Raw genomic sequence first — 15,885 nt, forward strand, 5'->3', positions numbered from 1 at the left:
ATGACGATTCGGTATTAGCGGTGGCCGACCACCATCTGACACACATTAAATGCCTCGGTAAAACAGAGCCGATGGGACAATTATCACATACGTCATGATCAAGGTCGGTAGAAACGTCAGCATAGATTTGATCGAGTCATAGAGAAATCATATCGTTTCTCGCCACATTCTTTCCTAGAAACGAGGGGACTATCTGTATACGGTCGAAATCGATTCTCATCCATAAAGACTGGTCGAGACGATGATGTCTCGACCAAAGGGTATCCACATGAAAAGCTCGAACGAATTCCGGGACAGGGGCATCGAGCTTCATAAAGACCGATCAAACGGCAAAATTCGGTATCATTATCCAGCCCGTATCCGTATCGAACTACGAGGCAACACCGACCGACACAGACCCTGAATATCTATGTCCCGAAGCAGAATCGAGCTCGAACCAAGACCAGGGGTTCGATCCAACACCGAGCTCGAGCCAGTGCCGAGCTCGCAGACAAAAACCGTTACATCCGCACCAAGGGAGAGAATCTCTACGGGAATCAAGGAAGAGACAAACCATCATGGGTCCTCCACTATATGTATTATTTTATTATGTTGTTATAGATAAAGTGATGACCCTCTATTATAAAAAGGGACAAGACTTTGTTATAAGATCATTTTTTTTCAACAGACATTAGGATTTCATTTTATGCTTGTTTTTCTCTAACTCATTCAGTTTTCCTGTTCATCACTCCCATTTTATAGGAGAATACTTGTATTGTCATTTTTGTATCAAAGAAATTTGCGTATCCTTAGAACCATACCTAAATTCAACATTATCCGATTTTTCGGGTAAACAAAAATGTAAATGAGTAAATACACGAATAACAAAAGAGGAATCAAACAGTCACGCCGCTGATTTATCAGTTTTTGCATTGTTTGCGTGTTGCTATTACAATGCGATGCATGTTCTATCATTTGTCCTGGGACCGGAAGGAAATTTCTTTGCAATTATATCTGAATTGAACAACTTATAATTGGCTGAAAAAGAATTTTACTGTAATTCCCTTTATACCTTGAGTGCCTTAACCAATTTGCCTTTTAATAATATTGTGGTTCATCTCTCTGACATCGTGCCCACTTTACCCACTACTCTTTTATTTGTATTCTCGGGCCAGAGGTTTGGTCGAGACCGTAAAGAACTGTCTTGTGGTCAGTGTCTCCACTTCTTTATCCATACCACTCTTGAAAAGTTGCCTTGTGCATGGATCACGTTTTTACGCTTTCATAATTTAGAGTAATTTTACACTACTAAAAATCCGGCAAATACTGTCCAAAAAAATCGATCAAAGTTGGTCGGTAATGGCTAATAACCGTTCAAAACGCGACCATTTTCGTGTGGACGGTATTTTGAAGGTCGGAATGGCATACCGACGAAATTTGGTCGGAAATTTCCGACCAACGTTGGTCGGTATGCTCTACATGACCATCTGACAATGTATTTGGCTTACCGACCAAAGCTGGTCGGAATATTATTTTATTAATTTAATTTTACCGACCAAACTTGGTCGGTGTATTAAGTTTATTAATTTTTCCTACTGACCAACTTTGGTCGGTATTTGAAAATATATTTTTTGTATAAATTATTAAAATTTAAAAAAACCGACCAACTTTGGTCGGTAATATAAAATTTATTTTATTTTAAATAATTAAAATGTAACAACACCGACCAAAATTGGTCGGTAAACTGGACTGGGCAGGCAAAAAATCGACCAAAGATGGTCGGTAATGTTGAATTTTGGGAATTCATTGTACATTAACTGACCAACATTGGTCGGTAATGTACAATTTAATTTAATTTTTTTATTAGTAACCGACCAAGGTTGGTCGGTTTTCTGGTGTTAATTTTGGCAGAATATGCCTGTTTTGGTAGCTACACCACCTGCCAAATAGAAACAGCATACCAATACCCCCAATTCAAATGTAATAACCTGATTCACCACCAATTCACCACAAATCCAACCAATAACCAAACAACAACAACAATAACAACGTAACATCCAATTAATACTTTACAAACTAACAAATTAAAGTTCAATTGAACATCAGAATCCAAAACCAAGCAAATACTAAATACAACAAGTTCAAAATTGTTCAATCTAATCCAAAACTGGTTCTATTAGTCTAGTTCAAAGTATATCAAAGTAATTGTCAAGGGGTATTTTCTACAACATCATCATCACCATCTGATGAACTTTCATCTACAAGACGGTATAAAGAACGGTCTTTGTGGAGGAAGGGAATAACGATCACGGGGAGGACGGGAGGAATGATCACGAGCAGGACGGGAGGAACGATCACGTGGATGTCGAGCCTCTAGTGATGACTCATGAGACCGGGGCAACGACAAAGCTCTAGTAGATAGGAGAGTTCTGATTTGAGCTTGCATGCCATGGAATTGAGCATCTCTACGCCTTTCTCTTTCCTTGGCTGCTTCTAGCTCGGATGTAAGCTTTGTCACTGTCTCCCGCATAGCCGAGAGGCTCTCCCTATTAATTTTCTCGCCTTGCGAGGAAGTCCCTATTCCTTGCATTCCACACCTATAGCGATAGAAGGTTTTAGTAGGAAGCCCGTATACCTTCCCCATTTTGGACCGCCAACAACCTCCAACAACCTCCAACCATATTCCTTCAGCATCCTCGTCTGAAGATTGGGTTTGCTTGCCCGATTCACCAGTTAGCTAACTACGAATGAAGACCTCCACGTTACTTTGGTAGCAATCCTACATTATTTTAAATTAAATTGGTATTTAAAAATTCTTATAAAAGTAAATTATAACACTTAAAGAAATTTGAAAGCTTACATATGCAGTCGAGGCCCGGTCCTCGACCCACCTATCTCCATCCCCCTCTTTCTTCTTCTTTATAATATGCGTCTCCTTGAATAGCTCATCTTGGATCATTGGGCGCCTATACTTCTTTTCCTGAAAATAAATTAATTTAGTTAATAAATAGAATTGATATACTTAGAAAAGTAAAATAATTTAATTAAGCAATTACCAATCTTCTTTTTATTGTCCCCAGGTTGATAGCACCCCCAGTGTGCAAGGAGCCTCCCTTCTCGGATGAGCGAGCTTTATTTCCTTTTTCGCTCCTCTCTAAGAAAACCGCGGTAAGCCATTGCCTTGACAAATCATTCCATCAATGCTCAAGTAAGCAGCTAGGCCTCTTATTCTTCTTTCTAGCATCCGAAAAAAGATCCGCCAATCTCTTGCGAGCTTTATGATAAAAATTTACAGCCGCTTTCGTGCTATAGCGGTCTTTCCATATACACTTTCTCTGCATTTCAAAAGTTAAATATTATATAGAAATATCATAAATATAAATTATTAAACTTCTTAAAAGAATATTTATACCTTAAACTGATGGAAAATTTGCTTCTTCAGCGAGGATGGGAAATCAGTCCAAGTCGCATAAGGGCCATCATAAAGCTTTCTGATGGCATTGGTGATTATCTTCGTAGTCTGCTTACCCGGACTGAACCTGCAATTTAACAATAAAAATACATGAATATATTAGTAAAAACATTACAAAACAATAGACGTAAAAATAAAAAATAACTCTTACCTGTCACCCTCAGGGACTATGATGATCCTGCCATAGTGATCATAATACACTACCTCTGGATCATCATCCTCAGCATGTGTATCAGAGGCATGTGTAGACGGTGTAGGGGGATCAGAGCTACTATCTCACAGGCGAAGGCCTGAAATAGATGGAGTCGATGATGAAGATGGTTGCGATCCCTGTGACTGCGACATAACTGGATGCGACCCATGTGGCTGTGATACTGATGGCTGTGACCCGAGTGACTGTGACATGGATGGATGCGATCCATGTGGCTGTGATATGTAGGGATGCGATCCACGTGAATGTGATGGAGATGGCTGCGATCCACGTGGTTGTGAGGCAGATGGACTATATGTCGGACTTATAGTCCTATGGTCCTGTGATGGAAGACCTGGCGTCTGGATGAAGGTGTAGGCATTGTGATGCTGTGGCAGCTCAGTATAGCAATAGGCACTAAGGTCTCCATGAAAACATGACAGTCATAACTTTTCAAATGGCTCAACTTCCCTACCTCCATATCCATTTTTCCCCTAGATTCGACGCATAACCCTCAGGCATCTTCAATTTCGTAACCCAATCACAAATTTGTCGTCTTTCCTCCAAAGTGAATGTGTAACTTGCTTTGGGCTTGAACACCTTACCATTGTTTGATGTCTGTAAGTATAATTCAGGTCGCCTGTAATATTCTTGTAAGTCCATTCTAGCCTTCGGGTTATCTTTTGTCTTACCTTTAACATCCATCACTGTGTTGAACAAATTGTCAAAATAATTCTTCTCAATATGCATAACATCAAGGTTGTGTCGGAGAAGATTATCTTTCCAATAAGGCAACTCCCAAAGTATACTCTGTTTCGTCCAATTATGAGTAACACTATATCCGGGAAATCTATAAGGTGGAGCCTTAGTAACTTTACTGAAGTTCTGGACCCTCTCCCAAATTTCCTCACCTGAAAGTATCAGAGGTGGAGAATCATATTCCACTTTATTCTTTTTGAATGCATTTTTCATCCTTCTAAACTCATGATCATCACGCAAGAATTGACGGTGACAATCAAACCATGATTGCTTTCGGTCATGTTTCAAAGTGAATGCTTTACCATTTTCCATGAAGTAAGGACAAGCTAGCTTCCCAGCAGTCATCCACCCAGACAACATTCCATACGCAGGAAAATCGTTAATAGTCCACATTAAATTAGCACGCAAATTGAAAATTTGCTTGGTTGATATGTCATATTGTGATGACCCATAATGTCATCTTTAAATTTTAATAATTAATTATGTATTCTAAGACCTCAAAAAATACTATTTATCACTCCTCAACTTATGGGTGCAGTCCGTAAAATGTTCCTGAACATTTTTATGTGATAAATGGATTAAAATGCGAAATAGAGCCTTAAAACTCAATTGAGTTGACTTTGGTCAACATTTTGAGAAAACAGACCCGGATCAGTATTTTGACAGTTTCGGTAGGTCCGTATCGTGATTTGGGACTTGGGCGTATGCCCGAAATTTAATTTGGAGGTCCCTAGCTCAAGTTATGACCATTTAACAGAAACTAGTAATTTAAAGGCTAAAGATTTTTAAGTTTGACCACGAGGTTGACTTTTTGATATCAGAGCCGGAATCCGATTCTGGAAATTTGAATAGCTGCATTATATCATTTAGGACTTGTATACCAAATTTGAAGTCATTCCGGATTCATTTAATATGTTTTGGCACGAGATTTACAAATTGAAAAGTTTAAAACTCAAAGTTCGAATCAAGGTTTGAATTGTAATTTCAGCATTGTTTGACGTGATGTGAGACCCCGAGTAAGTCCGTATTATGTTATGGGCTTTGTTGGTATATTCGTACGGGGTCCCGAGTACCTCGAGAGTGATACGGATTGAAATTGGATCAAGAATTGGACTTAAAGAAAATCTGAAATTTGGCCTTTTGGAGTAATCGCACCTGCGGATTTTTGACCGTAGGTTCGAGCTCGCAGAAGCGAGCATTCCATCGCAGAAGCGGCCTGGGCAAGCTGGGAAAAATTTTGCAGGTGCGGAAACTTGCACGCACCCACGCATCCGCAGAAGCAGACTCTTCGACCGCAAGAGCGGAAAGTAGCGCAGGTGCTTATTTTTCCTCCGCAGATGCGAGGCCTCGCCTGGCAGCCCCACTTCGCAAATGCGAGATTTTTATCGCAAATTCGAGGACGCAGGTGCTAAAATATAGCCCGCGAATGCGAAAATACTGGGCAGAAAATATAAAATCGGGTCTTAGCTATTTTTACTCATTTTTGAGTTTTAAGTCTCGTATTTTGGCGATTCCAAAGGGGTTTTTCACGATTTTGAACTGGGTAAGTGTTGTATAACCAAAAGTATTTATATTTTATAAATCCATATCTATATTCATCACTTATTTCGGATTTACATGCAAGGAATTGGAATTTTTGTAAAAACTTTCCAAAAATGAAAACTTATGTTTTGAGGGTCCATTTGACATCGGATTTTGATAATTTTTGTATGGATGGACTCGTCTCGGAATGGATGTTCGGATTTCATAAGTTTTTCCTAGATTTGAGATGTGGGACCCACTATCAATTTTTAAAATGAATTTCGAATTTTTATCCGGAAAACTAGTAAATTCACATGGGATTAATTCCTATGATTCGTATAAGGTATATCAGATTGTTTGTGAATAGATTTGACACTTTGGAGACAAATTCAAAAGGAAAAGTTGCGATCGACTAATTGATTGAAATTGCAAAGCGAGGTAAGTGTCGCCGTTAACTTTGATTTGAGGGAATAGATCCCTTAAATTATTTTTTATGTGAAATGCATGTGAACGACGTATAGGCGAGGTGACGAGTGTCTATATGTCGTCAAATTAATTGTTTGCATAATTATTTGCAAATCATAAATTGTCCTAAGACACGAATTAATTATTTTAATAATTATTTCTTTCCTATTCTTTAACAAATATAAATTCTTGAATTCCTACAATAATTGTTACGTGCTATTTGATTTATGTGTATTAATTGCTACTTGACATTTAACATATTAAATATAAAACTGCCTATTTTCTCCCTGATTTCTGTAATAAATTGCTATATGTCATTGTTTGTTTCATAATTATTGTATGCTTGTTGTCTTATAATTTTATATTAATTGTTGTATTTATTGGGGCAATTTCTTTTATAAGAATTGGTAAATAAAAATAATGGGGGAGCGGGTTGCACGCCGCAACAGAATTGATTGAAATGAATATATATTGCGGGATCGGGTTTCACGCCGCAACAGACTTATTATAAGTCCATATTGGAGTATCGGGTTGCACGCCGCAATAGACTTATTAAAAGTCCATATTGGAGGATCGGGTTGCTCGCCGCAATGGACTTATTTAAAAAAGTCTATATTGGGGGATAGGATTGCACGCTGCAACAGACTTATCTAAAAGTATATATATATATATATATATATATATATATATATATATACACACACACACACACACTTGATTAAAATAAATATATTGGAGGATTGAAAATGAATATATTGTGGGAGCAGTTCACACGCTGCAACGGAAAGTGATTGAAATAATAATGGGTTATGACTGCTTAATTGGCTTCAATTATTATAAATGAGTTATCTAGAACTGATTTATTTCTATTATTTGTTGCTGTTACTAATATTGCGTACAGGTTAATGTAAGTGACCCGCTTTAGCCCCGTCACTACTTCATTGAGGTTAGGCTTAGCACTTACCAATACATGGGGTCGGTTGTACTGATACTACACTCTGCACTTCTTATGCAGATTTCGGAGTTCGTCCCAGCGGCATAACATAGGCTTGCTCGGATTTCAGCTACCAAAGGAGACTTGAGGTATAGCTGCATGGCGTCCGCAGTTCTGAAGTCCCTGTCTATTTTACTTTTGTTGTATGTTTATTTCCAGACAGCTTATTTATTTCATACCTTTATTTGTATTATTCTAGAAACTCGTGCACTTGTGACACCAATTCTGGGATGGTATTTAGACACCGTTATTTTTATGGATTATTCACTACATTTCAAACTTTACTTCCGCATTTGTTTCTTTGTTATTAATAAATTTAAAAATTATTTTAAAATGGATAATATTATTCTAACGTTAGCTTGCCTAGCAAGTGAAATGTTAGGCGCCAATACGGTCCGAAGGTAGGAATTTTGGGTCGTGATAGTTGGTATTAGAGCACTAGGTTACATAGGTCTCACGAGTCACGAGCAAGCTTAGTAGAGTCTAAATGTTCGGTATGGAGACGTCTGTACTTATCTCTCAGAGGCTATGAAGTTTAGGAACAATATCACTTCTTTCTTATTCTGTCGTGCGAATTTATTCTGTCATCGATGATTGAACAATTCTACTCTTATTCTCTCGCAGATGGTGAGAACATGTAATACCTCTATCGATGGACAGGGACCAGAGCCCCAGTGGCAACTATGTCCAGGGGTAGAGGTCGAGGACGAGGTCGTGCTAGAGGCAGAGCCGGAGGCAGAGGTAGAGCTCAGTCCAGAGCTCGAGCAACTGAACCTGTTGTAGAACCTTAGGCGGATCTTCAGGAGGAAGTTCCAGTTCAGAATGTACCAGTTGGACCAGTTCAGGTTCCGGAAGGATTCATAGCCACTCTAGTGCTTTAGGACGCTCTAGTCCGGTTGGTGAGTCTTATGGAGGGAGTGGCCCACAATGGTATATTTCCAGTGGCGCCAGCTGTCTCACAAGCTGGGGGAGGAGCACAGACTCCCACTACTCCCTCTTCGGAGCAGATGGCTCCCCAGAATCAGGCTCCAGCAGCCCCGCCAGTTGGGGTAGTTCATCTAGTTATTGCAGCACAAACCGATAATAGGCCCGCCATGTCTTTTGAGGCCTTATTGAGACTGGATAAGTTTACTAATCTCTTTCCAGTTTACTTCAGTGGTACACCTTCTGAGGACCCACAGGGTTATCTTGAAAGCTGCCATAAGGCATTGCGGAACATGGGTATAGTTGAGACCAATAGGGTTGATTTTGCAGTATTTCAGATGACGGGGTCCGCTAGGAGATGGTGAAGGGATTATACACTGACTAAACCAGTTGGATCGCATGCACTTACCTGGGAGCAGTTCTCTCAGCTATTTCTGGAGAAGTTCCTTCCTATCACACTGAAAGAGGATTACCGCAAGCAATTTGAGCGTCTACAGCAGGGCAGTATGACTGTTACTCAGTATGAGTCCCGTTTTGTGGATTTAGCCCGTCATGCTCTCCTTATACTACCTACTGAGGGAGAGAGAGTGAGGAGGCTTATTGAGGGACTCACTCACCCTATCAGGCTTCAGATGGCCAAGGAGACCGTAAGTGAGATTTCTTTTCAGGCGGCTGCTAATGTCGCAAGGAGGGTTGAGATGGTTCTTGCACAGGAGAGAGGGCAAAGGTCTAATAAGAGGCCTCATCAGTTTTGTGGTTTTAGTGGTGCCTCATCTGGAGGCAGGGGTAATTTTGGTAGGGGTCATCCTCCCAGACCGTTTCATTCAGCACTTCATGCATCTCCCGGTGCTTGAGGGAGTCACGGTCCTAGTATTTCTTACTATGGACGACCAACATTTAGTGCACATTCAGCTCCTATTAGTGCACCACCACTCCAGAGTTACTATATAGGTTATCCGGCCCATTTGGCTCAGCTTTATCTTCAGCAGCCACGACATCAGGATGGGTGTTGTGAGTGTGGGAACATTGGTCACATCGGGAGGTATTGCCCTAGATTGGCGAGTAACAGATCTTAGCAGGATTCTCGTGCCATCATACTGGCACCGGTTGCTTCACCGCATGCTCAACCATCTAGAGGTAGGGGTCAGGAAGCTAGAGGTGGAGGTCAGGCCATTAGAGGTGGAGGTTAGGCTGTTAGAGGTGGAGGCCAGCTAGTTAGAGGCCATCCCAGAGACGCAATTCAGAGTGGTAGGGCTCACCCCCGATTTTATGCTTTTCTAGCTAGGCCTGAGGCCGAGTCATCTGATGTTGTGATCACAAGTATTATTCCAGTTTTCCATAGAGATGCTTGAGTTCTATTTGATCCAGAATCTACTTATTCCTATGTGTCCTCCTATTTTGCTTCATATTTGGTTATGCCTTGTGATTCTCTGAGTGCTTCTGTGTGTATGTATACCGGTGGGAGACTTTATTGTAGTAGATCATGTCTATCATTCGTGTGTGGTTACTATTGGTTGTCTTGAGACTAGTATGGATCTTCTACTTCTTGATATGGTAAATTTTGATGTCATCTTGGGTATGGATTGGCTATCCTCTTATCATGCTATATTGGATTGTCATGCCAAGACAGTGACCCTAGCCATGTCGGGGTTACCTCGGTTAGAGTGGAAGGGAACTCCTGGTCATTCTGCCAGTAGGGTTATTTCTTATATGAAAGCTCGGCGTATGGTAGAGAAAGGGTGTCTAGCCTATTTGGCTTATATTCACGATCACAATGCAGATGTTCCTTCTATGGACTCAGTACCAGTTGTTCATGAATTTCCAGAAGTATTTCCCACAGATCTGCCGGGGATGCCACCCGACAGAGATATTGACTTCTGTATTGATTTGGTTCCGGGCACTCAACCCATTTGTATTCCATCATACTGTATGGCCCCGCCAGAGTTGAAAGAATTGAAGGAGCAGTTACAAGAATTGCTTGATCAGGGATTCATTAGACCCAGTGTCTCGCCCTGGGGTGCACCAGCATTATTTGTAAAGAAGAAAGATGGTTCTATGTGGATGTGTATAGATTATCGGCAGTTGAACAAGGTCACTATCAAAAACAAATATTTGCTGCCAAGAATTGATGACTTATTTGATCAGCTTCAGGGTGCCAAGGTGTTTTCAAAGATCGATTTGAGGTTTGGTTACCATCAGTTGAATATTAGGGCATCTGATGTCCTTAAGATAGCTTTTTGGACTCGGTATGGGCATTACGAATTCCTAGTGATGTCATTTGGGTTGACAAATGCCCCAACAACATTTATGGATTTGATGAATCGGGTATTCAAGCCCTATTTGGATTCTTTTGTTGTTGTATTCATTGATGTTATCTTGATTTACTCCAGCAGTCGAGAGGAGCATGAGCAGAATCTTTGGAGTGTGCTTCAGACTTTTAAAAATAATCAGTTATATGCTAAATTTTCAAAATGTGAATTTTGGTTAGACTCAGTTGCCTTTTTGGGGCATGTTGTATCGGTAGAAGGCATAAAGGTGGATCCTAAGAAGATTGAGGCGGTTCAGAATTGGCCTAGACCTACTTCAGTTACAAAGATCCGGAGTTTCTTGGGTTTGGCAGGTTATTATCGTCGGTTCGTGGAAGGATTTTCATCTATAGCATGCCCATTGACTAGACTGACCCAAAAGGGTGTCCCATTCAGATGGTCTGATGAGTGTGAGTTGAGCTTTCAGAAGCTCAAGACTTCTTTGACTACGACGTCAGTGTTGGTATTACCCACAGCTTCATGATCGTATACGGTTTATTGTGATGCATCTCACATCGGGCTTGGTCCAGTATTAATGCAAGATGGCAAGGTGAGTGCATATGTAACTCGGTGTCTGAATTGTGAGCAAGTTAAGTACGAGCATTAGAGACTTGGTTGTTTGCTTCAGAAGTTAGAAATTCCTGAGTGGAAATGGGAGCGTATCACTATGGGTTTTGTTGTTGGACTCCCACGGACCCAGAGAAAATTTGACTCAGTTTGGGTCATTGTGGACAGGTTGACTTAGTCATCACATTTCATCCTAGTGGCAGTTACCTATTCTACAGAGAGGTTAGTTGAAATTTACATTCGTGAGATTGTCCGCCTTCACGGTGTTCCCGTGTCAATTATTTCAGACCGAGGCACGCAATTTACCTCACACTTCTAGAGGGCTGTACATCGTGAGTTAGGAACGCGGGTTTAGTTGAGTACAACATTTCATCCACAGATAGACGGACAGTCAGAGCTCACCATTCATATATTAGAAGATATGCTTCATGCTTGTGTTATAGAATTTGAAGGTTCTTGGGATCAGTTCTTGCCACTTGCAGAGTTTGCTTATAATAATAACTTGGAGGTTCTTGGGATCAGTTCGAGCATTCAGATGGCTCCATATGAGGCATTATATGGAAGGTGATGTCATTCTCTAGTTAGCTGGTTTGAACCGGGAGAGGCTCGGTTGTTGGGTACCGATTTGGTACAGGATGTCTTGGATAAGGTCAAGATTATTCAGGATCTACTTCGCACAGCACAGTCTAGGAAACAGAGTTATGCCGGCCGTAAGGTTCATGATATTGCATTCATGGTTGGAGAAAGAATATTGCTACGAAAGAAGGGCATAACCTATGAAAGGTGTAATGAGGTTCAGAAAGAAGGGCAAGTTGAGCCTTAGGTATGTTGGACCCTTTGAAATTCTTGAAAGGGTGGGTGAAGTAGCCTACAAGCTTGCATTTCCACCTACTTTATCAGTGATTCATCCGGTGTTCCATGTGTCTATGCTCCAAAAATATCATGGTGATCCGTCCCATGTGTTAGATTTCAGCTCAGTCCAATTGGACAAAGATTTGACTTACGAGGAGGAGCCGGTGGCTATTCTATCCCGACAGTTGAGATCTAAGAGTTATCCTTCAGTTCAGGTGCAATGGAGAGGTCAACTGGTAGAGGCATCTACCTGGGAGTCGTCGGACATGATGAGTAAATATCCACACCTTTTCTCCAGCTCAGGTACTTTTTCTAACTCCGTTCGAGGACGAACGTTGTTTTTAGAGGTGGAGACTGTGATGACCCAAAATGTCATCTTTAAATTTTAATAATTAATTATGTGCTCTAAGACCTTGAAAAAGCACTATTTATCACTTCTCAACTTACGTGTGCAGTCCGTAAAATTTTCCGGAAAGTTTTTATGTGAAAATGGATTAAAATGCGAAATCGAGCCTTAAAACTCAACTGAGTTGACTTTGGTCAACATTTTAAGCAAACGGACATGGATCAATGTTTTGACAGTTCTGGTAGGTCCGTATCGTGATTTGGGACTTGGGCGTATTCCCGGAATTTAATTCGATAGGAGCTGGAAACCGATTATGGAAATTTGAATAGCTCCATTATGTCATTTAGGACTTGTGTGACAAATTTTAAGTCATTCTCGATTCATTTAATACGTTTTGGCACGAGATTTGCAAATTGAAAAGTTTAAAACTCAAAGATCGAATCGAGGTGTGAATTATAATTTCAGCGTTGTTTGACGTGATATGAGACCCCGAGTAAGTCTGTATTATGTCATGGGACTTATTGGTATATTTGTACGGGGTCCCGAGTACCCCGAGAGTAATACGGATTGAAATCGGATCAAGAATTGGACTTAAGGAAAATCTGAAATTTGGCCTTCTAGTGTAATCACACATGTAGATTTTTGACCGCAGGTGCGAGCTCGCAGAAGTGAGCATTCCACCACAGAAGCGGCCTGGGCAAGCTGGGCAAAATTCCGCAGGTGCGAAAACTTGCACGCACCCGCGCGTCCGCAGAAGCGGACTTTTCGACCGCAGGAGCGGAAGGCATTGCAGGTGCGCATTTTTTCTCCGCAGATGCGAGGCCTCGCCTGGCAGCCCCACTTTGCAAATGCAAAAATTTTCTCGCAAATGCGAGGCCGCAGGTGCGAAAATATAGCCCGCAGATGCAAAAATGCTAGGCAGAATACATAAAATCGGGTCTTAGCCATTTTAAATCATTTTTTAGTTTTAAGTCTCGAATTTTGGCGATTCCAAAGGGGTGTTTTTCACGATTTTGAATTGGGTAAGTGTTTTATAACCAAAAGTGTTTATATTTCATAAATCCATGTCTATATTCATCACTTATTTCGCATTTAGATGCACGAAATTGGAAGTTTTGTAAAAACTTTCCAAAAACAAAAAATTAAGATTTGAGGGTCCATTTGACATCGGAATTTGATAATTTTTGTATGGATGGACTTCGTCTCTGAATGGGTTCGTAAGTTTTTCCGAGATTTGTGATGTGGGCCCCACTATCGATTTTAAAAATGAATTTTGGATTTTTATCTGAAAATTAGTAAATTCATATGGGATTAATTCCTATGAGTCGTATTAAGTATATCGAATTGTTTGTGAATAGATTTGATGCTTTTGGAGACAAATTCAAAAGGAAAAGTTGTGATCGAGTAATTAATTGAAATTACAAAGGGAGGTAAGTGTCATGGTTAACCTTGGCATGAGGGAATAGATCCCTAAAATTATTTGTTATATGAAATGCATGTGAACGACGTATAGGCGAGGTGGCGAGTGTCTATACGTCGTCAAATTAATTGTTTGCATAATTATTTGAAAATTATAAATTGTTCTAAGACACAAATTAATTATTTTAATAATTATTTCTTTCCTATTCTTTGATAAATATAAATTTTTGAATTCCTGCAATAATTGTTACGTGCTATTTGATTTTTGTGTATTAATTACTACTTAACATTTAGCATATTAAATATTAAACTGCCTATTTTCTCCCTGATTTCTATAATAAATTGCTATTTGTCATTGTTTGTTTCATAATTAAATCATAATTATTGTGTGCTTGTTGTCTTATAATTTTATATTAATTATATGTATTTATTGGGGCAATTTCTTCTATAAGAATTGGTAAATAAACATATTGGAGGAGTGGGTTGCACACCGCAACAGAATTGATTGAAATGAATATATATTGGGGGATTGGGTTGCACGCCGCAACAGACTTATTAAAAGTCCATATTGGAGGATCGGGTTGCACGCCACAATAGACTTATTAAAAGTCCATATTGGGGGATCGGGTAGCACGTCACAACGGACTTATTTTAAAAAAATTCTATATTGGGGGATAGGTTTGCACTCCGTAACGGACTTATCTAAAAGTCTATATATGTACTTGATTAAAATAAATATATTATAGGATTGAAAATGAATATATTATGGGAGCGGTTCGCACGATGCAACGGAAATTGGTTGAAATAATAATGGGTTATGACTGTTGAATTGCCTTCAATTATTATAAATGAGTTATCTGATTTATTTCTATTATTTGTTGTTGTTACTAATATTGCATACAAGTTAATATAAGTGACCCGCCTTAGCCTCGTCACTACTTCGTCGAGGTTTGGCTCAGCACTTACCAGTACATGTTGTCGGTTGTACTGATACTACACTCTAAACTTCTAGTGCAGATTTCGGAGTTGGTCCCAACGGCGTACCATAGACTTGCTCGGATTTCAGCTACCAGAGGAGACTTGAGGTATAGCTACATGGCGTCTGCAGTTCTGAAGTCCCCGTCTATTTTACTTTTGCTTTGTGTTTATTTTCAGACAACTTATTTATATCAGACCTTTATTTGTATTATTCTAGAAGCTCGTGCACTTGTGACACCAATTGTGGGATGGTATTTACACACCATTATTTTTATGGATTATTCACTACATTTCAGACTTTACTTCCGCATTTGTTTCTTTGTTATTAATAAATTTAAAAATTGTTTTAAAATGGATAATATTATTCTAACGTTGGCTTGCCTAGCAAGTGAAATGTTAGGCGCCATCATAGTCCAAATGTGGGAATTTCGAGTCGTGACACATATGTTTCAACACAATCATACTACAACTGTTTTAGCTCATCAATCAAAGGTTGCAAATATACATCAATTAAACTTTTTGGATTACGTGAACTGAGGATAATACAATTTAAAAATATATATGGACTAGTCATACACAACTCAGGTGGTAGATTATAAGGTGTAAGAAAGACATGCCAGCATGGATATGGTGTCGTAGATATAGAAAAAGGCGTAAAGCCATCCGCACACAAACCTAACCAAATGTTCCTTAGTTCACTAGGAAAATCTAGATATGTCCTATCAAAGTGCTTCCAAGCTTCTCCATCTCAAGGATGACACATAACCCCAGGTGGTCTTCTATTTTCAAAGTGCCATCTCATATGAGAAGCAGAACGCATCGACACATATAACCTCTTTAACCTAGGTATAAGAGGTAAATAATGCATCGCCTTTACAATGACCATATTCCCGCTGGAAAGCCTCTTGAAACGAGGCTTTTCGCAAAATTTACAACTTTCTAAATTTGCATCATCTTTATAATATAACATGAAACCATCTTCACAATAATCAATTCTCATTGACGAAAGTCCTAACTTAGAAACCAATCTCCTTGCCTTATAGAAATCACCAGGTAAGTTGATATTTGGGTCAACTAGTTCACTCATAAGGTCAATGAAAGAGTCCATGTCTG

The sequence above is a fragment of the Nicotiana tomentosiformis genome, chromosome 7 (genome assembly GCF_000390325.3).
Source record: "Nicotiana tomentosiformis chromosome 7, ASM39032v3, whole genome shotgun sequence".
NCBI classification, from domain to species: domain Eukaryota; kingdom Viridiplantae; phylum Streptophyta; class Magnoliopsida; order Solanales; family Solanaceae; genus Nicotiana; species Nicotiana tomentosiformis.